General features: G+C 46.0%; 1 protein-coding gene across 1 annotated transcript in view; it reads left to right on the top strand.

Annotated features, from left to right (window-relative positions):
* eya4 (EYA transcriptional coactivator and phosphatase 4) overlaps nt 1–25,691 on the top strand; it is a 182,591-nt gene that overhangs the window by 62,565 nt on the left and 94,335 nt on the right.

Here is a 25,691-nt window from a genome sequence, read left to right as displayed (position 1 = left end):
GTCCACTATGTAGGGAGTGGTCCACTATGTAGGGAGTGGTCCACTATTTAGGGAGTGGTCCACTATGTAGGGAGTGGTTCACTATGTAGGGAGTGGTCCACTATGTAGGGAGTGATCCACTATGTAGGGAGTGGTTCACTATGTAGGGAGTGGTCCACTATGTAGGGAGTGGTTCACTATGTAGGGATTGGTCCACTATGTAGGGAGTGGTCCACTATGTAGGGAGTGGTTCACTATGTAGGGAGTGGTCCACTATGTAGGGAGTGGTTCACTATGTAGGGATTGGTCCACTATGTAGGGAGTGGTCCACTATGTAGGGAGTGGTTCACTATGTAGGGAGTGGTCCACTATGTAGGGAGTGGTCCACTATGTAGGGAGTGGTCCACTATGTAGGGAGTGGTCCACTATGTAGGGAGTGGTCCACTATGTAGGGAGTGGTCCACTATGTAGGGAGTGGTCCACTATGTAGGGAGTGGTCCACTATGTAGGGAGAGTCCACTATGTAGGGAGTGGTTCACTATGTAGGGATTGGTCCACTATGTAGGGAGTGGTCCACTATGTAGGGAGTGGTCCACTATGTAGGGAGTGGTCCACTATGTAGGGAGTGGTCCACTATGTAGGGAGTGGTTCACTATGTAGGGAGTGGTCCACTATGTAGGGAGTGGTCCACTATGTAGGGAGTGGTTCACTATGTAGGGAGTGGTCCACTATGTAGGGAGTGGTCCACTATGTAGGGAGTGGTCCACTATGTAGGGAGTGGTCCACTATGTAGGGAGTGGTTCACTATGTAGGGAGTGGTCCACTATGTAGGGAGTGATCCACTATGTAGGGAGTGGTCCACTATGTAGGGAGTGGTCCACTATGTCCACTATGTAGGGAGTGGTCCACTATGTAGGGAGTGGTTCACTATGTAGGGACTGGTCCACTATGTCCACTATGTAGGGAGTGGTCCACTATGTAGGGAGTGGTCCACTATGTAGGGATTGGTCCACTATGTATGGAGTGGTCCACTATGTAGGGAGTGGTCCACTATGTAGGGAGTGGTCCACTATGTAGGGAGTGGTCCACTATGTAGGGAGTGGTTCACTATGTAGGGAGTGGTCCACTATGTAGGGAGTGGTCCACTATGTCCACTATGTCCACTATGTAGGGATTGGTCCACTATGTCCACTATGTAGGGAGTGGTCCCTACATAGTGGACCACTCCCTACATAGTGGACCACTCCCTACATAGTGGACCACTCCCTACATAGTGAACCTCCTTCAGTGGTTCACTATGTAGGGAGTGGTCCACTATGTAGGGAGAGTCCACTATGTAGGGAGTGGTTCACTATGTAGGGATTGGTCCACTATGTAGGGAGTGGTCCACTATGTAGGGAGTGGTCCACTATGTAGGGAGTGATCCACTATGTAGGGAGTGGTCCACTATGTAGGGAGTGGTCCACTATGTCCACTATGTAGGGAGTGGTCCACTATGTAGGGAGTGGTCCACTATGTAGGGAGTGGTCCACTATGTAGGGAGTGGTCCACTATGTAGGGAGTGGTCCACTATGTAGGGAGTGGTCCACTATGTAGGGAGTGGTCCACTATGTAGGGAGTGGTCCACTATGTAGGGATTGGTCCACTATGTAGGGAGTGGTCCACTATGTAGGGAGTGGTCCACTATGTAGGGAGTGGTCCACTATGTAGGGATTGGTCCACTGTGTGGTCCACTATGTAGGGAGTGGTTCACTATGTAGGGATTGGTCCACTATGTCCACTATGTAGGGAGTGGTCCACTATGTAGGGAGTGGTCCACTGTGTAGGGAGTGGTCCACTATGTAGGGAGTGGTCCACTATGTCCACTATGTCCACTATGTAGGGATTGGTCCACTATGTCCACTATGTAGGGAGTGGTCACTATGTAGTGGTGGTCCACTATGTAGGGAGTGGTCCACTCACATAGTGGTCCACTATCTGAGTGGACCCACTACATAGTGAGTGGTCCTTCAGTGGTTCACTATGTAGGGAGTGGTCCACTATGTAGGGAGAGTCCACTATGTAGGGAGTGGTTCACTATGTAGGGATTGGTCCACTATGTAGGGAGTGGTCCACTATGTAGGGAGTGGTTCACTATGTAGGGAGTGGTCCACTATGTAGGGAGTGGTCCACTATGTAGGGAGTGGTTCACTATGTAGGGAGTGGTCCACTATGTAGGGAGTGGTCCACTATGTAGGGAGTAGTTCACTATGTAGGGAGTGGTCCACTATGTAGGGAGTGGTCCACTATGTAGGGAGTGGTCCACTATGTAGGGAGTGGTCCACTATGTAGGGAGTGGTTCACTATGTAGGGAGTGGTCCACTATGTAGGGAGTGATCCACTATGTAGGGAGTGGTCCACTATGTAGGGAGTGGTCCACTATGTCCACTATGTAGGGAGTGGTCCACTATGTAGGGAGTGGTCCACTATGTAGGGAGTGGTCCACTATGTAGGGAGTGGTCCACTATGTAGGGAGTGGTCCACTATGTAGGGAGTGGTCCACTATGTAGGGATTGGTCCACTATGTAGGGAGTGGTCCACTATGTAGGGAGTGGTCCACTATGTAGGGAGTGGTCCACTATGTAGGGATTGGTCCACTGTGTGGTCCACTATGTAGGGAGTGGTTCACTATGTAGGGATTGGTCCACTATGTCCACTATGTAGGGAGTGGTCCACTATGTAGGGAGTGGTCCACTATGTAGGGAGTGGTCCACTGTGTAGGGAGTGGTCCACTATGTAGGGATTGGTCCACTGTGTAGGGAGTGGTCCACTATGTAGGGAGTGGTCCACTATGTAGGGAGTGGTCCACTATGTAGGGAGTGGTCCACTATGTAGGGAGTGTTTCACTATGTAGGGAGTGGTCCACTATGTAGGGAGTGGTCCACTATTTAGGGAGTGGTCCACTATGTAGGGAGTGGTTCACTATGTCCACTGTGTAGGGAGTGGTCCACTATGTCCACTGTGTAGGGAGTGGTCCACTATGTAGGGAGTGGTCCACTATGTCCACTGTGTAGGGAGTGGTCCACTATGTCCACTATGTAGGGAGTGGTCCACTATGTAGGGAGTGATCCACTATGTAGGGAGTGGTCCACTATGTAGGGAGTGGTCCACTATGTAGGGAGTGGTCCACTATGTAGGGAGTGGTTCACTATGTAGGGAGTGGTCCACTATGTAGGGAGTGATCCACTATGTAGGGAGTGGTCCACTATGTAGGGAGTGGTCCACTATGTAGGGAGTGGTCCACTATGTAGGGAGTGGTCCACTATGTAGGGAGTGGTCCACTATGTAGGGAGTGGTCCACTATTTAGGGAGTGGTCCACTATGTAGGGAGTGGTTCACTATGTAGGGAGTGGTCCACTATGTAGGGAGTGGTCCACTATGTAGGGAGTGGTCCACTATGTAGGGAGTGGTCCACTATGTAGGGAGTGGTCCACTATGTAGGGAGTGGTCCACTATTTAGGGAGTGGTCCACTATGTAGGGAGTGGTTCACTATGTAGGGAGTGGTCCACTATGTAGGGAGTGATCCACTATGTAGGGAGTGGTCCACTATGTATGGGAGTGATCCACTATGTAGGGAGTGGTCCACTTTGTAGGGAGTGGTCCACTATGTAGGGAGTGGTCCACTATTAGGGAGTGGTCCACTATGTAGGGAGTGGTTCACTATGTAGGGAGTGGTCCACTATGTAGGGAGTGGTCCACTATGTAGGGAGTGGTTCACTATGTAGGGAGTGGTCCACTATGTAGGGAGTGGTCCACTATGTAGGGAGTGGTCCACTATGTAGGGAGTGGTCCACTATGTAGGGATTGGTCCACTATGTAGGGAGTGGTCCACTATGTAGGGAGTGGTTCACTATGTAGGGATTGGTCCACTATGTAGGGAGTGGTCCACTATGTAGGGAGTGGTTCACTATGTAGGGAGTGGTCCACTATGTAGGGAGTGGTCCACTATGTAGGGAGTGGTCCACTATGTAGGGAGTGGTCCACTATGTAGGGAGTGATCCACTATGTAGGGAGTGGTTCACTATGTAGGGAGTGGTCCACTATGTAGGGAGAGTCCACTATGTAGGGAGTGGTTCACTATGTAGGGATTGGTCCACTATGTAGGGAGTGGTCCACTATGTAGGGAGTGGTCCACTATGTAGGGAGTGGTCCACTATGTAGGGATTGGTCCACTATGTAGGGAGAGTCCACTATGTAGGGAGTGGTCCACTATGTAGGGAGTGGTTCACTATGTAGGGAGTGGTCCACTATGTAGGGAGAGTCCACTATGTAGGAGTGGTTCACTATGTAGGGATTGGTCCACTATGTAGGGAGAGTCCACTATGTAGGGAGTGGTCCACTATGTAGGGAGTGGTCCACTATGTAGGGGGTGGTCCACTATGTAGGGAGTGGTCCACTATGTAGGGAGTGGTCCACTATGTAGGGAGTGGTCCACTATGTAGGGAGTGGTCCACTATGTAGGGATTGGTCCACTATGTAGGGAGTGGTCCACTATGTAGGGAGTGGTCCACTATGTAGGGATTGGTCCACTATGTAGGGAGTGGTCCACTATGTAGGGAGTGGTCCACTATGTAGGGAGTGGTCCACTATGTAGGGATTAGTGGACCACTCCACTATAGTGGACCACTGAAGGAGTGGTTCACTATGTAGGGAGTGGTCCACTATGTAGGGATTAGTGGACCACTCCACTAGTGACCACTGAAGGAGGTTCACTATGTAGGGAGTGGTCCACTATGTAGGGAGTGGTCCACTATGTAGGGAGTGGTCCACTATGTAGGGAGTGGTCCACTATGTAGGGACCACTCCTACATAGTGGACATAGTGGACCAATCCCTGTACATAGTGGACATAGTGGAGTGGTTCCACATGTGGACATAGTGGACCACTCCACATAGTGGTCCACTACATAGTGAACCACTCCCTACATAGTGGACCACTATGTCCATAGTGGACCACTATACACTGTGGAGTGGACCACTATGTACATAGTGACCACTCCATAGGGAGTGGTCCACTATGTCCACTATGTAGTGGAGTGGTCACACAGTGGACATAGTGGTCCACTACATAGTGTCCACTATGTAGGGAGTGGTGTCACATATGGACATAGTGGACCACCACTACATAGTGGTCCACTATGTGGACCACTCCCTACACAGTGGTCCACTATGTAGGGAGTGGTCCCCCTACATAGTGAACCTCCTTCAGTGGTTCACTATGTAGGGAGTGGTCCACTATGTAGGGAGTGATCCACTATGTAGGGAGTGGTCCACTATGTAGGGATTGGTCCACTGTGTAGGGAGTGGTCCACTATGTAGGGAGTGGTCCACTATGTAGGGAGTGGTCCACTATGTCCACTATGTAGGGAGTGGTCCACTATGTAGGGAGTGGTTCACTATGTAGGGATTGGTCCACTATGTCCACTATGTAGGGAGTGGTCCACTATGTAGGGAGTGGTCCACTGTGTAGGGAGTGGTCCACTATGTAGGGATTGGTCCACTGTGTAGGGAGTGGTCCACTATGTAGGGAGTGGTCCACTATGTAGGGAGTGGTCCACTATGTAGGGAGTGGTCCACTATGTAGGGAGTGGTCCACTATGTAGGGAGTGGTCCACTATGTAGGGAGTGTTTCACTATGTAGGGAGTGGTCCACTATGTCCAGGGAGTGGTCCACTATTTAGGAGTGGTCCACTATGTAGGGAGTGGTTCACTATGTCCACTGTGTAGGGAGTGGTCCACTATGTCCACTGTGTAGGAGACAGAGAGGGAAAGAGAGTGGTCCACTATGTAGGGAGTGGTCCACTGTGTAGGGAGTGGTCCACTATGTCCACTGTGTAGGGAGTGGTCCACTATGTAGGGAGTGGTCCACTATGTCCACTGTGTAGGGAGTGGTCCACTATGTCCACTGTGTAGGGAGTGGTCCACTATGTCCACTGTGTAGGGAGTGGTCCACTATGTCCACTGTGTAGGGAGTGGTCCACTATGTCCACTGTGTAGGGAGTGGTCCACTATGTCCACTGTGTAGGGAGTGGTCCACTATGTCCACTATGTAGGGAGTGGTCCACTATGTCCACTATGTAGGGAGTGGTCCACTATGTCCACTATGTAGGGAGTGGTCCACTATGTCCACTATGTAGGGAGTGGTCCACTATGTAGGGAGTGGTCCACTATGTCCACTATGTAGGGAGTGGTCCACTATGAAGGGAGTGGTCCACTATGTCCACTATGTAGGGAGTGGTCCACTATGTAGGGAGTGGTCCACTATGTAGGGAGTGGTTCACTATGTAGGGAGTGGTCCACTATGTAGGGAGTCCTGGTTTCCTCCTTCAATTTGCCGCTCCAGTGCCTCGCCTCTTTTCTGTCAGGCGTGTTTTCGGACACCTCCCCTGCCGCCGTCTCCATTTGCTGTGAAAATACATGATCAGGAACGTTTATGGACGACCCTCTATCCTCTACAAGGAGAAAGAGAGAGACAGAGAGAGAAGAAGAGGATTCTGGGAGAAGAACTGTTCCACATTTATTAGAGAGAGAGAGTCGTTATAACACTCTACATAGTCATAATATGACATTTGAAATGTCTCTATTTCTTTAAATCTTTTGTGACTTTAATGTTTACTCTTCATTTTATGTTGTTTATTTCACTTTTGTTTATTATCTATTTCACTGAGAGAGAGAGAGAGAGAGAGAGAGAGAGAGAGAGAGAGAGAGAGAGAGAGAGAGAGACAGAGAGGAGAGAGAGAGACAGAGAGACAGAGAGAGAGAGACAGAGAGGGAATAATAATAATAATATAATAATATATGCCATTTAGCAGACGCTTTTATCCAAAGCGACTTACAGTCATGTGTGCATACATTCTACGTATGGGTGGTCCCGGGATCGAACCCACTACCCTGGCGTTACAAGCGCCATGCTCTACCAACTGAGCTAAAGAAGGACCAGGGAAAGAGAGAGAGAGAGAGAGAGAGTTTGAGTGAGAGAGTGAGTGAGTGAGTGAGTGCTTTGAGTGAGAGACAGAGAGAGACAGGGAGAGACAGAGAGGGAAAGAGAGAGAGAGACAGAGAGGGTAAGAGAGAGAGACAGAGAATGAGTGAGTGAGAGAGAGAGAGAGAGAGAGAGAGAGAGAGAGAGAGAGAGAGAGAGAGAGAGAGAGAGAACCAACCAAGCAACTTTTCTTCTGGAGAACAGAAAAACAGAGCGAGAGATGTAGCTAGTTAGAGAAGAGAGAGCGGGTTAGAGAAACAGTGTTGCCAGGCATGTGTGTTTTGATAGACGTTGTCTAGTTGATTGTGTGTTTTGGTAAAACGTTGTCTAGTGGATTGTCAAGTTTTTTTTATCACTGTGTGGATCCATAGCACTTCCCTCTGACATGGCTTTACACTGAGGTAAGAATGGACTGTTACTCTGTCTTTCTCTGTCTGTCTTCTTCTTGTCCCGTCTCTCCTCCACAGCTTTCTCCTACTTCTTATTTGACTTCCTCTTTCTATTGTTCTCTCTTAGTCTACAAGCTCTCTTCTTATTCTGATACTGTTCTAACTCTATCTTTCTATCATACTATCTCTGTCTCTGTCTCTGTATCTGTGTCTGTGTCGCTCTGTCTCTGTCTCTGTCTCTGTCTCTGTCTCTGTCTCTGTGTCTCTGTCTCTGTCTCTGTCTCTCTCTGGGGTCTCTGTCTCTCTCTATCTTTCGCTCTGTCTCTGTCTCTCTCTATCATTCTCTCTGTCTCTGTCTCTCTCTCTCTCTCTCTCTAGGGTCTCTCTCTCTCTCTCTCTCTCTCTCTGTCTCTGTCTTTGTCTCTCTCTCTCTCTCTCTCTGTCTCTCTCTCTCTCTCTCTCTGTCTCTCTGTCTCTCTGTCTCTGTCTCTGTCTCTGTCTCTCTCTATCTTTCTCTCTGTCTCTGTCTCTGTCTCGGTCTCTCTCTCTCTCTATCTATCTCTCTCTCTCACTCACTCACTCACTCACTCACTCACTCACTCACTCACTCACTCACTCACTCACTCACTCTGTCTTTCTGTAGGTTTCTCTCTCTCTCTCACTCACTCACTAACAGCTAGGGGTCTCTGGGGTGGAGTAACTCTCTCCTGGGGTGGAGTAACTCAGGGGTCTGTCCTGGGGTGGAGTAACTCACTCACCACTAGGGTCACTCTGTCCACTCACTCACTCAGGGGTCTGTCACTGGGGTGGAGGAACACTCACTCTGCTCACTCTCTCTCCTCTCTAGGGGTCTCTCTCTCTCTCACTCATTCTGTCTCTCTCTTCCCTCTCTGTCTGTCCTGGGGTCTCTAGGGGTCTGTCTCTCTCTCTCTAGGGTCTCTCTCTCCAGTGAAATAGATAATAAACAAAAGTGAAATAAACAACATAAAATGAAATCTGTCCTGGGGTGGAGTAACTAGAGGTCTGTCCTGGGGTGGAGTAGGGGTCTGTCCTGGGGTGGAGTAACTAGGGAGGTCTGTCCTGGGGTGGAGTAACTAGAGGTCTGTCCTGGGGTGGAGTAACTAGGGGTCTGTCCTGGGGTGGAGTAACTGGAGGGTGGGGAGGAGCTAGGGGTCTGTCCTGGGGTGGAGTAACTAGAGGTCTGTCCTGGGGTGGAGTAACTAGAGGTCTGTCCTGGGGTGGGAGGGTAACTAGAGGTCTGTCCTGGGGTGGAGTAACTAGAGGTCTGTCCTGGGGTGGAGTAACTAGGGGGTGGGGAGGAGCTAGGGGTCTGTCCTGTGGTGGAGTAGCTAGAGGTCTGTCCTGGGGTGGAGTAACTAGGGTGGAGGAGCTAGGGGTCTGTCCTGTGGTGGAGTAGCTAGAGGTCTGTCCTGGGGTGGAGTAACTAGGGGTCTGTCCTGGGGTGGAGTAGCTAGAGGTCTGTCCTGGGGTGGAGTAACTAGGGGTCTGTCCTGTGGTGGAGTAACTAGGGGTCTGTCCTGGGGTGGAGTAACTAGGGTGGAGGAGCTAGGGGTCTGTCCTGGGGTGGAGTAACTAGAGGTCTGTCCTGGGGTGGAGTAACTAGGGGTCTGTCCTGGGGTGGAGTAACTAGGGGTCTGTCCTGGGGTGGAGTAACTAGGGGTCTGTCCTGGGGTGGAGTAACTAGGGTGGAGGAGCTAGGGGTCTGTCCTGGGGTGGAGTAGCTAGAGGTCTGTCCTGGGGTGGAGTAACTAGAGGTCTGTCCTGGGGTGGAGTAACTTGAGGTCTGTCCTGGGGTGGAGTAACTAGGGGTCTGTCCTGGGGTGGAGTAACTAGGGGTCTGTCCTGGGTTGGAGTAGCTAGAGGTCTGTCCTGGGTTGGAGTAACTAGGGTCTGTCCTGGGGTGGAGTAACTAGGGGTCTGTCCTGGGGTGGAGTAACTAGGGGGTCTGTCTAGAGGTCTGTCCTGGGGTGGAGTAACTAGAGGTCTGTCCTGGGGTGGAGTAACTAGGGGTCTGTCCTGGGGTGGAGTAACTAGAGGGTCTGTCCTGGGTTGGAGTAACTAGAGGTCTGTCCTGGGGTGGAGTAACTAGGGGTCTGTCCTGGGGTGGAGTAACTAGGGGTCTGTCCTGGGTGGAGTAACTAGGGTCTGTCCTGGGGTGGAGTAACTAGGGGTCTGTCCTGGGGTGGAGTAACTAGGGGTCTGTCCTGGGGTTGGAGTAACTAGAGGTCTGTCCTGGGGTGGAGTAACTAGAGGTCTGGTCTGTCCTGGGGTGGAGTAACTAGGGGTCTGTCCTGGGGTGGAGTAACTAGGGGTCTGTCCTGTGGTGGAGTAACTAGAGGTCTGTCCTGGGGTGGAGTAATTAGGGGTCTGTCCTGGGGTGGAGTAACTAGGGGTCTGTCCTGGGGTGGAGTAACTAGGGGTCTGTCCTGGGGTGGAGTAACTAGGGTCTGTCCTGGGGTGGAGTAACTAGGGGTCTGTCCTGGGGTGGAGTAACTAGGGGTCAGGACAGACCCACTCCTATAATGTTGATAGTATAGTAAAGGACTGATTTGATAACAAGACAACATTATAAACCTATCACCATGTTGACTATTTTCCAGTTGTGTTCATTTTTATTCAGAAAATTAACCAAATGTTTTGGAATAAATGTGCTTTAGGCTTTTGATACGTAGAACAATGTATTGTGTGTGTGTGTGTGTGTGTGTGTGTGTGTGTGTGTGTGTGTGTGTGTGTGTGTGTGTGTGTGCGTGCGTGCGTGCGTGCGTACGTGCGTGTGTATGGTGTGTGTGTGTGGTGTCAGATGTCGTGTTGCAGATGGGTTGGGTTGTTACCAGAAGACCAGGACCATTCTTCTCGTCTCCCCCTGTCACATTGCTTTCTACTGTTCTAGGTTTTTTTTTCCAGTCCACATAGAAAAATAAATAACTTCTGTTAATATTTCTATCGTGCCTAGATATCATGGTTAGCTATCCTGATTCGCCGACAGCCTGAAATATGCAGACAGACGGATTAAAATTACGTTTACATTTAAATTCTTCTGACAGCCAACTTTCTAGCTCCGGCCCACAACTTCGGTAATTTACAACATTCCCAAAAAAACATGGATTGTTGAGTCATTATTAGTTTTACACTTGAGACACTTGTGCTGTAGCGTTTTGTGAATTTCATCTCTTGTATAATAAATTAACTGTAATTTCCTTAGTTGTGCTCCAGCGTAGCCTCGTGGTTAGAGCGTTGGACTAGTAACCGGAAGGTTGCGAGTTCAAACCCCGAGCTGACAAGGTACAAATCTGTCGTTCTGCCCCTGAACAGGCAGTTAACCCACTGTTCCCAGGCTGTCATTGAAAATAAGAATATGTTCTTAACTGACTTGCCTGGTTAAATAAAGGTAAAATAAAAAAATAAAATAAAAAATGCCCCCCCCACCTTGGTTCCAAAACACTGTCAGTTGGACAGGCCCTCTACAAGCTGTTGTCTATTTTACCTATAATATGAACAGTATCTTCTGACTCAAATAAGATTCACCTCAAGGTTGCTCTGATGTCCTAAAGATTTCAAATCGGAATTCCGTGATATGAATCTTTTAAGTTGCATGTAATTTGATAATATCTTCATTTGGTCAGTCCAAAATGTTTTTTTTATTTTATTTTTTTTTTTTTTTTTTTTTTTTTTAAACTGACAGTGGAAATAAGCATGTTTCCTGTTACCAAGTCATTTACGGTTTCTGTGCCTCTAGTTTTCCATGTGGGTCAATTTATCGATGGATTCGGAAAAGCTATCCAAGGATTGTTCCATATGGTTGTGTTTCTAGGGAGTGCTCTTGGTTCTTGTAAAAAATCTGTTTCATTTTCGTCCATATTGTTGTAGAGTTCTTAATAACTATGAAATTGCTAATGTAAGTAGCTTTATCCTTTGGAAATAGACACGTGAAACGATTCTGTGGGTGAGCGTATATTCAAAATGGATACATTGTTCCTCTTCAGTGTATTTAACTACATGTCGCAAGTAAAAGTCCTTATGTGTTGATACATTTCTAACTCGGGAAGGTTAAAACCACCCTCAGACTCAGGAAGGTTAAAACCACCCTCAGACTCAGGAAGGTTAAAACCACCCTCAGACTCAGGAAGGTTAAAACCACCCTCAGACTCAGGAAGGTTAAAACCACCCTCAGACTCAGGAAGGTTAAAACCACCCTCAGACTCAGGAAGGTGAAAACCACCCTCAGACTCAGGAAGGTTAAAACCACCCTCAGACTCAGGAAGGTTAAGACCACCCTCAGACTCAGGAAGGTTAAAACCACCCTCAGACTAAGGAAGGGTAAAACCACCCTCAGACTCAGGAAGGTTAAAACCACCCTCAGACTCAGGAAGGTGAAAACCACCCTCAGACTCAGGAAGGTTAAAACCACCCTCAGACTCAGGAAGGTTAAAACCACCCTCAGACTCAGGAAGGTTAAAACCACCCTCAGACTCAGGAAGGTTAAAACCACCCTCAGACTCAGGAAGGTTAAAACCACCCTCAGACTCAGGAAGGTTAAAACCACCCTCAGACTCAGGAAGGTTAAAACCACCCTCAGACTCAGGAAGGTTAAAACCACCCTCAGACTCAGGAAGGTTAAAACCACCCTCAGACTCAGGAAGGTGAAAACCACCCTCAGACTCAGGAAGGTTAAAACCACCCTCAGACTCAGGAAGGTTAAGACCACCCTCAGACTCAGGAAGGTTAAAACCACCCTCAGACTCATGAAGGTTAAAACCACCCTCAGACTCAGGAAGGTTAAAACCACCCTCAGACTCAGGAAGGTTAAGACCACCCTCAGACTCAGGAAGGTTAAAACCACCCTCAGACTCAGGAAGGTTAAAACCACCCTCAGACTCAGGAAGGTTAAGACCACCCTCAGACTCAGGAAGGTTAAAACCACCCTCAGACTCAGGAAGGTTAAAACCACCCTCAGACTCAGGAAGGTGAAAACCACCCTCAGACTCAGGAAGGTGAACACCACCCTCAGACTTTATTCTATGAGTTGTATTAGCCCATATACAGCCTACTTCAATGTAAGGAACAAATACAAATCTATATTTTTATTTTTATTTTTTGGTGTGAAAATAAAAAAAGGAAATACACAATTATTACAAACAGACGTTTACATCTAAACCTCTTTAACCACAATTAACACGTTTTCTTAATATAACCAAGCTTAGTTAATCCGATACTAAAATTGCATCCCAAATGACTATTTTGCCCCTGGGGTTCTGTTATCGTGTTACTCAGTTAGTAGAGAATGACATTTGCAACACCATGCTGGACCGGTACAACACTAGGGTTGTGGGTTTGACTCCCATGCTGGACTGGTACAACCCTAGGGTTGTGGGTTTGATTCCCATGCTGGACCGATACAACACTAGGGTTGTGGGTTTGATTCCCATGCGGGACTGATACAACACTAGGGTTGTGGGTTTGATTCCCATGCTGGACCGATACAACACTAGGGTTGTGGGTTTGATTCCCATGCGGGACCGATACAACACTAGGGTTGTGGGTTTGATTCCCATGCGGGACCGATACAACACTAGGGTTGTGGGTTTGATTCCCATGCTGGACCGGTACAACCCTAGGGTTGTGGGATTGATTCCCATGCTGGACCGGTACAACACTAGGGTTGTGGGTTTGATTCCCATGCTGGACCGATACAACACTAGGGTTGTGGGTTTGATTCCCATGCTGGACTGGTACAACCCTAGGGTTGTGGGTTTGATTCCCATGCGGGACCGATACAACACTAGGGTTGTGGGTTTGATTCCCATGCGGGACCGGTACAACACTAGGGTTGTGGGTTTGATTCCCATGCTGGACCGATACAACACTAGGGTTGTGGGTTTGATTCCCATGCTGGACCGATACAACACTAGGGTTGTGGGTTTGATTCCCATGCTGGACCGGTACAACACTAGGGTTGTGGGTTTGATTCCCATGCTGGACCGGTAGAACACTAGAGTTGTGGGTTTGATTCCCATGCTGGACCGATACAACACTAGGGTTGTGGGTTTGATTCCCATGCTGGACCGGTACAAAACTAGGGTTGTGGGTTTGATTCCCATGCTGGACCGGTAGAACACTAGGTTTGTGGGTTTGATTCCTGCTAAGTGACTAAAATGTAAATTGTCAAAAGGAGTGCACAATAAAAGGAATAGGAGCTGCTACTTTACATAAATACATAATTATAATTCATCACAAAACAGCACCTGCATGCACCCCTGTAGTTCTCAGGAGACGAGGCGAGTCTCTCTCTCTCTATCTCTCTCTCTATCTCTGTCTCTCTCTCTCTCTCTCTCTCTCTATCTCTGTCTCTCTCTCTATCTCTGTCTCTCTCTCTCTCTCTATCTCTGTCTCTCTCTCTCTCTCTCTCTCTCTATCTCTGTCTCTCTCTCTCTCTCTCTCTCTCTCTCTCTCTCTCTCTCTCTCTCGCTGTCTCTCTCTCTCTCGCTGTCTCTCTCTCTCTCTCTGTCGGTCTCTCTCGGTCTCTCTGTCTCTCTGTCTCTCTGTCTCTCTCTCTCTCTCTCTCTCTCTCTCTCTCTCTCTGTGTCTCTCTTTCTCTCGCATTCTCTCTCTCTGTCTCTCTCTGTCTCTCTCTCTCTCTCTCCTCGACTCAGAGCTGCCGCCGTCGCCTGGCCAACCAGGTCACAGGTCAGCTATTTAGACATCTCAGATGACAGCCGGGTCCTTCAGGCAGCTCTGCAACCTAAGAGGATGACCCGCAGTCTGGTTGTTAACTGACTGACACAGGGGTGGTGGAGACAGACTGAGGAGTGTTAGTTAACCTGCTCCTTAGTGGTGGTGGTGGTGGGGGGGGGGTGTAATGATTTAACTGTTACATTTATAATGAACAGAAACTTAAACGTAACATATAAAGTGTTGGTCTCATGTTTCATGAGCTGAAATAAAAAGATAGCAAGAATGTTTCATACTCACAAAAAGTGTATTTCTCTCAAATTCTTAGCTCACATTTGTTTACATCCCTGTTCGTGAGCATTTCTCATTCTGCCAAGATAATCCATCCACCTGACAGATGTGGCATATCAATAAACTGATTAAACAACTTGATCATTACACAGGTGCACCTTGTGCTGGGGACAATAAAAGGACACTGTAAAATGTGCAGTTTTGTCGCACAACACAATGCCACAGATGTCTCAAGTTTTGAGGGAGCGTGCAATTGGCATGCTGACTGCAGGAATGTCCACCAGGGTTGTTGCCAGAGAATTTAATGTTAACTTCTCTACCAGAAGCCGCCTCCAATATTGTTTTAGAGAATTCGGTAGTACGTCCAGGACCTCCACCTCAGGCTTCTTCACCTGCGGGATTGTCTCAGACCAGACAGTTGATGAATCTGTGGGTTTGCGCAACCAAAAAATGTCTGCACAAGTTGTCAGAAACCGTCTGAGGGAAGCTCATCTTGCGTGCTCGTCTTCCTCACCAGGGTCTTAAACCTGACTGCAGTTCGGCGTCGTTTCTGACTTCGATGGCCACTTTGCCAGGCAGTGCCCGTTAACCATCCTCATGTCACTTCACCCATCTCTTCTCATAGCCCACCACTAAGCAAGCACTGTTTTCTTACCCACTACTGGATGGATTCATAAAATAATTACTGTGGGGACAAATCTCACTAAATGACCAAATTAATGGCATGAAGTAGGCTAAATCAATAGAAAGGTGTGTATCAAATTGTTGCTTACTAAAATCTCCCCAAAGTCATCCAATCCGTATAATACATTTAAAGCAATAGCCAAGTGTGGTCAACGTTTCGTATAGCCAATAGTGTGGTCAACGTTTCGTATAGCCAATAGTGTGGTCAACGTTTCGTAGTGTGGTCAATGTTTCGTAGTGTGGTCAACATTTCGTAGTGTGGTCAACGTTTCGTATAGCCAATAGTGTGGTCAACGTTTCGTAGTGTGGTCAATGTTTCGTAGTGTGGTCAACGTTTCGTAGTGTGGTCAACGTTTCGTATAGCCAATAGTGTGGTCAACGTTTCGTATAGCCAATAGTGTGGTCAACGTTTCGTAGTGTGGTCAACGTTTCGTAGTGTGGTCAACGTTTCTTAGTGTAGTCAACTTTTCGTATAGCCAATAGTGTGGTCAACGTTTCGTATAGCCAATAGTGTGGTCAACGTTTCGTAGTGTGGTCAACGTTTCGTAGTGTGGTCAATGTTTCGTAGTGTGGTCAATGTTTCGTAGTGTGGTCAACGTTTCGTAGTCTGGTCAACTTTTCGTATAGCCAATACTGTGGTCAACGTTTCGTAGTGTGGTCAATGTTTCGTAGTGTGGTCAACGATTCGTATAGCCAATACTGTGGTCAACGTTTCATATAGCCAATACTGTGGTCAACGTCTCATAGTGTGGTCAACGTTTCGTAGTGTGGTCAACGTTTCGTAGTGTGGTCAACGTTTCGTAGTGTGGTCAATGTTTCGTAGTGTGGTCAACTTTTCATATAGCCAATAGTGTGGTCAACATTTCGTATAGCCAATAGTGTGGTCAACGTTTCGTAATGTGGTCAACGTTTCGTAGTGTGGTTAATGTTTCGTAGTGTGGTCAATGTTTCGTAGTGTGGTTAATGTTTCATAGTGTGGTTAAACTTTCGTAGTGTGGTCAACGTTTCGTATAGCCAATAGTGTGGTCAATGTTTCGTATAGCCAATAGTGTGGTCAACGTTTCGTAGTGTGGTCAACGTTTCGTAGTGTGGTCAACGTTTCTTATAGCTAATAGTGTGGTCAACGTTTCGTATAGCCAATAGTGTGGTCAACGTTTCGTATAGCCAATAGTGTGGTCAATGTTTCGTATAGCCAATAGTGTGGTCAACGTTTTGTAGTGTGGTCAACGTTTCGTAGTGTGGTCAACGTTTTTAGTGTAGTCAACTTTTCGTATAGCCAATAGTGTGGTCAACGTTTCGTATAGCCAATAGTGTGGTCAACGTTTCGTAGTGTGGTCAACGTTTCGTAGTGTGGTCAATGTTTCGTAGTGTGGTCAATGTTTTGTAGTGTGGTCAACGTTTCGTAGTGTGGTCAACTTTTCGTATAGCCAATACTGTGGTCAACGTTTCGTAGTGTGGTCAATGTTTCGTAGTGTGGTCAACGATTCGTATAGCCAATACTGTGGTCAACGTTTCATATAGCCAATACTGTGGTCAACGTCTCATAGTGTGGTCAACGTTTCGTAGTGTGGTCAACGTTTCGTAGTGTGGTCAACGTTTCGTAGTGTGGTCAATGTTTCGTAGTGTGGTCAACTTTTCATATAGCCAATAGTGTGGTCAACATTTCGTATAGCCAATAGTGTGGTCAACGTTTCGTAATGTGGTCAACGTTTCGTAGTGTGGTTAATGTTTCGTAGTGTGGTCAATGTTTCGTAGTGTGGTTAATGTTTCATAGTGTGGTTAAACTTTCGTAGTGTGGTCAACGTTTCGTATAGCCAATAGTGTGGTCAATGTTTCGTATAGCCAATAGTGTGGTCAACGTTTCGTAGTGTGGTCAACGTTTCGTAGTGTGGTCAACGTTTCTTATAGCTAATAGTGTGGTCAACGTTTCGTATAGCCAATAGTGTGGTCAACGTTTCGTATAGCCAATAGTGTGGTCAATGTTTTGTACTGTGGTCAACGTTTTGTAGTGTGGTCAATGTTTTGTAGTGTGGTCAATGTTTCGTAAAGCCAATAGTGTGGTCAACGTTTCGTATAGCCAATAGTGTGGTCAACGTTTCGTATAGCCAATAGTGTGGTCAATGTTTTGTACTGTGGTCAACGTTTTGTAGTGTGGTCAATGTTTTGTAGTGTGGTCAACGATTTTCGTATAGCCAATAGTGTGGTCAATGTTTTGTACTGTGGTCAACGTTTTGTAGTGTGGTCAATGTTTTGTAGTGTGGTCAACGTTTCGTATAGCCAATAGTGTGGTCAATGTTTTGTACTGTGGTCAACGTTTTGTAGTGTGGTCAATGTTTTGTAGTGTGGTCAACGTTTAGTAGTGTGGTCAATGTTTCGTAGTGTGGTCAACGTTTCGTAGTGTGGTCAACGTTTCGTATAGCCAATAGTGTGGTCAACGTTTCTGATTTATAGCCAATAGTGTGGTCAACGTTTCGTAGTGTGGTCAACGTTTCAGTAGTGTGGTCAACGTTTCTTAGTGTAGTCAACTTTTCGTATAGCCAATAGTGTGGTCAACGTTTCGTATAGCCAATAGTGTGGTCAACGTTTCGTAGTGTGGTCAACGTTTCGTAGTGTGGTCAATGTTTCGTAGTGTGGTCAATGTTTCGTTGTGTGGTCAACGATTTTCAGTAGTGTGGTCAACTTTTCGTATAGCCAATACTGTGGTCAACGTTTCGTAGTGTGGTCAATGTTTCGTAGTGTGGTCAACGATTCGTATAGCCAATACTGTGGTCAACGTTTCATATAGCCAATACTGTGGTCAACGTCTCATAGTGTGGTCAACGTTTCATTAGTGTGGTCAACGTTTCGTAGTGTGGTCAACGTTTCGTAGTGTGGTCAATGTTTCGTAGTGTGGTCAACTTTTCATATAGCCAATAGTGTGGTCAACATTTCGTATAGCCAATAGTGTGGTCAACGTTTCGTAATGTGGTCAACGTTTCGTAGTGTGGTTAATGTTTTTAGTGTGGTCAATGTTTCGTAGTGTGGTTAATGTTTCATAGTGTGGTTAAACTTTCGTAGTGTGGTCAACGTTTCGTATAGCCAATAGTGTGGTCAATGTTTCGTATAGCCAATAGTGTGGTCAACGTTTCGTAGTGTGGTCAACGTTTCGTAGTGTGGTCAACGTTTCTTATAGCCAATAGTGTGGTCAACGTTTCGTATAGCCAATAGTGTGGTCAACGTTTGATTTATAGCCAATAGTGTGGTCAATGTTTTGTACTGTGGTCAACGTTTTGTAGTGTGGTCAATGTTTTGTAGTGTGGTCAATGTTTCGTAAAGCCAATAGTGTGGTCAACGTTTCGTATAGCCAATAGTGTGGTCAACGTTTCGTATAGCCAATAGTGTGGTCAATGTTTTGTACTGTGGTCAACGTTTTGTAGTGTGGTCAATGTTTTGTAGTGTGGTCAACGATTATAGCCAATAGTGTGGTCAATGTTTTGTACTGTGGTCAACGTTTTGTAGTGTGGTCAATGTTTTGTAGTGTGGTCAACGTTTCGTATAGCCAATAGTGTGGTCAATGTTTTGTACTGTGGTCAACGTTTTGTAGTGTGGTCAATGTTTTGTAGTGTGGTCAATGTTTCGTAAAGCCAATAGTGTGGTCAACGTTTCGTAGTGTGGTCAACGTTTCGTAGTGTGGTCAACGTTTCGTAGTGTGGTCAACGTTTCGTAGTGTGGTCAACTTTTCGTGCTGCTCTGAGACAAGCGTTTGGGACTCGTCTTGATAAATCAATGTCAGACTTTTCTTTTCACCTGTTTGGATATTGGTTAGGCTGGGAAATGTTAGCTGAGTTGAGGTGAGTGATGCTAATGATCATCTAGCCTAGTTGGCTGATTTATCAGGACATTTAGCCTAGTTGGCTGATTTATCAGAACATTTAGTCTAGTTGGCTGATTTATCAGAACATTTAGTCTAGTTGACTGATTTATCAGGACATTTAGTCTAGTTGACTGATTTATCAGGACATTTAGTCTAGTTGGCTGATTTATCAGGACATTTAGTCTAGTTGGCTGATTTATCAGAACATTTAGTCTAGTTGGGTGATTTATCAGAACATTTAGTCTAGTTGGGTGATTTATCAGAACATTTAGCCTAGTTGGCTGATTTATCAGGACATTTAGTCTAGTTGGCTGATTTATCAGAACATTTAGTCTAGTTGACTGATTTATCAGGACATTTAGTCTAGTTGACTGATTTATCAGGACATTTAGTCTAGTTGGCTGATTTATCAGGACATTTAGTCTAGTTGACTGATTTATCAGAACATTTAGTCTAGTTGGCTGATTTATCAGAACATTTAGTCTAGTTGGGTGATTTATCAGGACATTTAGTCTAGTTGGCTGATTTATCAGGACATTTAGTCTAGTTGGCTGATTTATCAGAACATTTAGTCTAGTTGGCTGATTTATCAGAACATTTAGTCTAGTTGGCTGATTTATCAGAACATTTAGTCTAGTTGGCTGATTTATCAGGACATTTAGTCTAGTTGGCTGATTTATCAGAACATTTAGTCTAGTTGGCTGATTTATTAGGACATTTAGTCTAGTTGGCTGATTTATCAGAACATTTAGTCTAGTTGGCTGATTTATCAGAACATTTAGTCTAGTTGGCTGATTTATCAGAACATTTAGTCTGGTTGGCTGATTTATCAGAACATTTAGTCTAGTTGGCTGATTTATTAGGACATTTAGTCTAGTTGGCTGATTTATCAGAACATTTAGTCTAGTTGGCTGATTTATTAGGACATTTAGTCTAGTTGGCTGATTTATCAGAACATTTAGTCTAGTTGGCTGATTTATTAGGACATTTAGTCTAGTTGGCTGATTTATTAGGACATTTAGTCTGGTTGGCTGATTTATCAGAACATTTAGTCTAGTTGGCTGATTTATTAGGACATTTAGTCTAGTTGGCTGATTTATCAGAACATTTAGTCTAGTTGGCTGGAATTAACAAATTAGCACACCCTCACACACACACACACACACACCTGCAACAAGTTTGAACACACACACACACACACACACACACACACACACACACACACACACACACACACACACACACACACACACACACACACACACACACACACACACACACACACACACACACACACACACACACAAACAAAAGAAACATAGTGTGTATCTTAAACCATGGATCGGGACCCATAGTGTGCCCAGAATGTGAGTTACTAGAAACAGGGCGTTCGGAAAGTATTCAGACCCCTTTCCTTTTCCCACATGTTGTCACATTACAGCCTTATTATAAAATGGATTAAATACATTGTTTTCCCCATCAATCTACACACAATAATAATGACAACAGTGAAAACAGGTTTTTAGATTTTTTTTTGCAAATGTATTCAAAATAAAAACAGAAATACCTTATTTACATAAGTAGTAAGTCCCCTTTGCTATGAGACTGTATATTGATCTCAGGTGAATCCTGTTTCCATTGATCATCCTTGAGATGTTTCTACAACTTGGAGTCTACCTGTGGTCAATTCAATTGATTGGTCATGATTTGGAAAGGCTCATACCTGTCTATTTTTTAATTTTTTTTATTTCACCTTTATTTAACCAGGTAGGCTATTTGAGAACAAGTTCTCATTTGCAACTGCGACCTCTGGCCAAGATAAAGCATAGCAGTGTGAACAGACAACACTATTTAAGGTCCCACAGTTGACAGTTCATGTCAGGTCAAAAACCAAGCCATGAGGTTGAAGGAATTGTCCGTAGAACTCCGAGACAGGATTGTGTCGAGGCACAGATCTGGGGAAGGGTACCAAAACATTTCTGCAACATTGAAGGTCCCCAAGAACACAGTGGCCTCCATCATTCTTAAATGGAATAAGTTTGTGACCACCAAGCCTCTTCCTAGAGCTGGCTGCCCGACCAAACTGAGTAATCGGGGGAGAAGGGCCTTGGTCAGGGAGGTGACCAAGAACCTGATGGTCCAGAGCTCCAGAGTTCCTCTGTGGAGATGGGGGAACCTTCCAGGAGGACAACCATCTCTGCAGCACTCCACCAATCAGGCCTTTATGGTAGAATGGCCAGACGGAAGCCACTCCTCAGTAAAAGACACATGACAGCCTGCTTGGAAACCAGATTCTCTGGTCTGATGAAACCAAGATTGAACTCTTTGGCCTAAATGCCAAGCATCTCGCCTGGAGGACACCTGGGACTTTTCAGCTGTGCTAACATAATTGCTAAAGGGTTTTCTAATGATCAATTGGCCTTTTAAGATTATACATTTGGAATAGCTAACACAACGTGCCATTGGAACACAGGAGTGATGGTTGATGATAATGGGCCTCTGTACATCTATGTAGATATTCCATAACAAATCTGCCGTTTCCAGCTACAATAGTCATTTACAACATTAACAATGTCTACACTGTATTTATGATCAATTTGATGTTGTTTTAATGGCCAGAAAAAGTTGCTTTTCTTTCAAAAACAAAGATAATTTCCAAGTGACCCCAGACTTTTGAACGGTTGTGTACATGTCCCTAATACAGACGGGAGGGAACAAGTCTCGGGTTCACCCCCTGATCCCAATTAACACCTACCTAACCCCTGGGAGGTGAAAGGTCGTGGTGGGGGTCAGTCAGTGTGCCACTCTCTATCCATCCTAAGCAGAGTCAAAGACCTTTGACCCTAAATGGAGACATCGCTTCCTGTGGGGTTACTCAAAGTCATAGTGATCGATCAATCAATCAAACTCTGCGGCTGAGATAACAAATGAATCGTTGAAGCATCTTTGGCAGCGATTACAGCCTTGAATCTTCTTGGGTATGACACGACAAGCTTGGCACACCTGTATTTGGGGAGTTTCTCCCATTCCTCTCTGCAGATCCTCTCAAGCTCTGTCAGGTTGGATGGGGAGCGTCGCTGCACAGATATTTTCAGGTCTCTCCAGAGATGTTAGATCGGGTTCAAGTCCGGGCTCCGGCTGGGCCACTAAAGGACATTCAGAGACTTCTCCCGAAGCCACTCCTGCCTTGTCTTGGCTGTGTGCTTAGTGTCGTTGTCCTGCTGGAAGGTGAACCTTCGCTCCCAGTCAGAGGTCCTGATCGCTCTGGAGCAGGTTTTCACCAAGGATCTCTGTACTTTAATCTGTTCATCTTTTCCTCGATCCTGACTAGTCTCCCATTCTCTGCCTCTGGTCGGAGGAGATAGGATGACGTTCTGGTCGGAGGAGATAGGATGACGTTCTGGTCAGAGGAGATAGGACGACGTTCTGGTCAGAGGAGATAGGACTAGTCTCCCATTCTCTGCCGCTGAAAAACATCCCCACAGCATGATACCACCACCATGCATAACACCCGTCTCAAAGTCAACAGTTACTCCGCGACTCCGGGATGCTGGCCATATCTCAGACTGGCTAATAAATAGATAAGATTAAGATGGGCAAAAGAACACAGACACTGGACAGAGGAACTCTGCCTAGAAGTTCAACATCCCGGAGTCGCCTCTTTACTGTTGACGTTGAAACTGTACAGAGGAACTCTGCCTAGAAGGCCAGCATCCCAGAGTCGCCTCTTCACTGTTGACGTTGAGACTGGTGTTTTGCGTGAACTATTTAATGAAGCTGCCAGTTGAGAACTTGTGAGGCGTCTGTTTCTCAAACTAGACACTCTAATGTACTTGTCCTCTTGCTCAGTTGTGCACCGGAGCCTCCCACTCCTCTTTCTATTCTGGTTAGAGCCAGTTTGTGCTGTTCTGTGCACCGGAGCCTCCCACTCTATTCCAAATCACTCATCCTGTTTGCAACAAGGCACTAAAGTAATACTGCAAAAAATGTTGCCAAGCAATTCACTTTTTGTCCTGAATACAAAGTGTTATTCTGGGGGCAAATCCAACCCAATACATTACTGAGTACCACTCTCTATGTTTTCAAGCATAGTTGTGGCTACATCATGTTATGGGTATGCTTGTAATCGTTAAGGACTGGAGAGTTTTTGAGGTCAAAAATAACCAGAATGGAGCTAAGCAGTCAAAATCCTAGAGGAAAACCTGGTTCAGTTTGCTTTCCACCAGACACAGATGCATTCACCTTACAGCAGGATAATAACCTAAAACACAATGCCAAATATACACTGTAGGTAGTCCATCTGTAGAGAGTAGGTAGTCCATCTGTAGAGAGTCCATCTGGAGCTAGTCCATCTGTAGATAGTCCATCTGTGGATAGTATGTAGTCCATCTGTAAGTAGTCCATCTGTATGTAGTCCATCTGGGGATCGTAGGTAGTCCATCTGTAGGTAGTCCATCTGTAGAGAGTAGGTAGTCCATCTGTAGGTAGTCCATCTGTAGATAGTCCATCTGTAGAGAGTAGGTAGTCCATCTGTAGAGAGTCCATCTGGAGCTAGTCCATCTGTAGATAGTCCATCTGTGGATAGTATGTAGTCCATCTGTAGGTAGTCCATCTGTAGGTAGTCCATCTGTATGTAGTCCATCTGTGGATCGTAGGTAGTCCATCTGTAGGTAGTCCATCTGTAGAGAGTAGGTAGTCCATCTGTAGGTCTGTAGGTAGTCCATCTGTAGGTAGTCCATCTGTAGATAGTAGGTAGTCCATCTGTAGGTAGTCCATCTGTAGCTAGTCCATCTGTAGATAGTAGGTAGTCCATCTGGTAATAGTAGGTAGTCCATCTGGAGCTAGTCCATCTGGAGCCAGTCCATCTGTAGATAGTAGGTAGTCCATCTGTAGATAGTAGGTAGTCCATCTGTAGATAGTCCATATGTAGCTAGTCCATCTGTAGATAGTCCATCTGTAGGTAGTCCATCTGTAGGTAGTCCATCTGTAGATAGTAGGTAGTCCATCTGTAGGTAGTCCATCTGTAGGTAGTAGGTAATCCATCTGTAGGTAGTCCATCTGTAGATAGTAGGTAGTCCATCTGTAGGTAGTAGGTAGTCCATCTGTAGGTAGTAGCTAATCCATCTGTAGGTAGTAGGAAGTCCATCTCTAGGTAGTCCATCTGTAGATAGTAGGTAGTCCATCTGTAGGTAGTAGGTAGTCCATCTGTAGGTAGTCCATCTGTAGATAGTAGGTAGTCCATCTGTATGTAGTCCATCTGTAGATAGTAGGTAGTCCATCTGTAGGTAGTCCATCTGTAGGTAGTCCATCTGTAGGTAGTCCATCTGTAGGTAGTCCATCTGTAGATAGTAGGTAGTCCATCTGTAGGTAGTCCATCTGTAGGTAGTAGGTAGTCCATCTGTAGGTAGTCCATCTGTAGATAGTAGGTAGTCCATCTGTAGATAGTAGGTAGTCCATTTGTAGGTAGAAGGTACTCCATCTGTAGGTAGTAGGTAGTCCATCTGTAGATAGTCCATCTGTAGGTAGTCCATCTGTAGGTAGTAGGTAATCCATCTGTAGGTAGTCCATCTGTAGATAGTAGGTAGTCCATCTGTAGGTAGTCCATCTGTAGATAGTAGGTATTCCATCTGTAGGTAGTCCATCTGTAGGTAGTAGGTAATCCATCTGTAGGTAGTCCATCTGTAGATAGTAGGTAGTCCATCTGTAGGTAGTCCATCTGTAGATAGTAGGTATTCCATCTGTAGGTAGTCCATCTGTAGGTAGTAGGTAGTCCATCTGTAGGTAGTCCATCTGTAGATAGTAGGTAGTCCATCTGTATGTAGTCCATCTGTAGATAGTAGGTAGTCAGTCCATATGTAGGTAGTCCATCTGTAGGTAGTCCATCTGTAGATAGTAGGTAGTCCATCTGTAGGTAGTCCATCTGTAGGTAGTAGGTAGTCCATCTGTAGGTAGTCCATCTGTAGATAGTAGGTAGTCCATCTGTAGGTAGTCCATCTGCAGATAGTAGGTAGTCCATCTGTAGGTAGTCCATCTGTAGATAGTAGGTAGTCCATCTGTAGATAGTAGGTAGTCCATCTGTAGGTAGAAGGTAGTCCATCTGTAGGTAGTAGGTAGTCCATCTGTAGGTAGTCCATCTGCAGATAGTAGGTAGTCCATCTGTAGGTAGTCCATCTGTAGATAGTAGGTAGTCCATCTGTAGATAGTAGGTAGTCCATCTGTAGGTAGAAGGTAGTCCATCTGTAGGTAGTAGGTAGTCCATCTGTAGGTAGTCCATCTCTAGATAGTCCATCTGTAGGTAGTCCATCTGTAGGTAGTAGGTAGTCCATCTGTAGATAGTCCATCTGTAGGTAGTCCATTTGTAGGTAGTAGATAGTCCATCTGTAGGTAGTCCATCTGTAGGTAATCCATCTGTAGGTAGTAGGTAGTCCATCTGTAGGTAGTCCATCTGTAGATAGTCCATCTGTAGGGAGTCCATCTGTAGATCGTCCATCTGTAGGTAGTCCATCTGTAGATGTCCATCTGTAGTAGATGCTCTACAGTGTTACCAACATTCGGTCAGTTATATCTCAGACACCACAAAGATGTTTGGCTCAAGGCAGCGGTTGGTCGAGGCGTGTTAGTGATCACTCTGCTGGGTGTCGATGAATGGCGGCTTTTCAACATGTAGAAATGCCAGGACATGAAGAGAAAATGGCGGCCGACATTCTGGTCGGAGGAGATAGGACGACGTTCTGGTCGGAGGAGATAGGACGACGTTCTGGTCAGAGGAGATAGGACGACGTTC

Source organism: Oncorhynchus keta, chromosome 8, assembly GCF_023373465.1.
Source record: "Oncorhynchus keta strain PuntledgeMale-10-30-2019 chromosome 8, Oket_V2, whole genome shotgun sequence".
NCBI lineage: Eukaryota > Metazoa > Chordata > Actinopteri > Salmoniformes > Salmonidae > Oncorhynchus > Oncorhynchus keta.
Note: the sequence above shows the minus strand (reverse complement) of the source record. Positions and strands in the feature narration are given on the sequence as shown.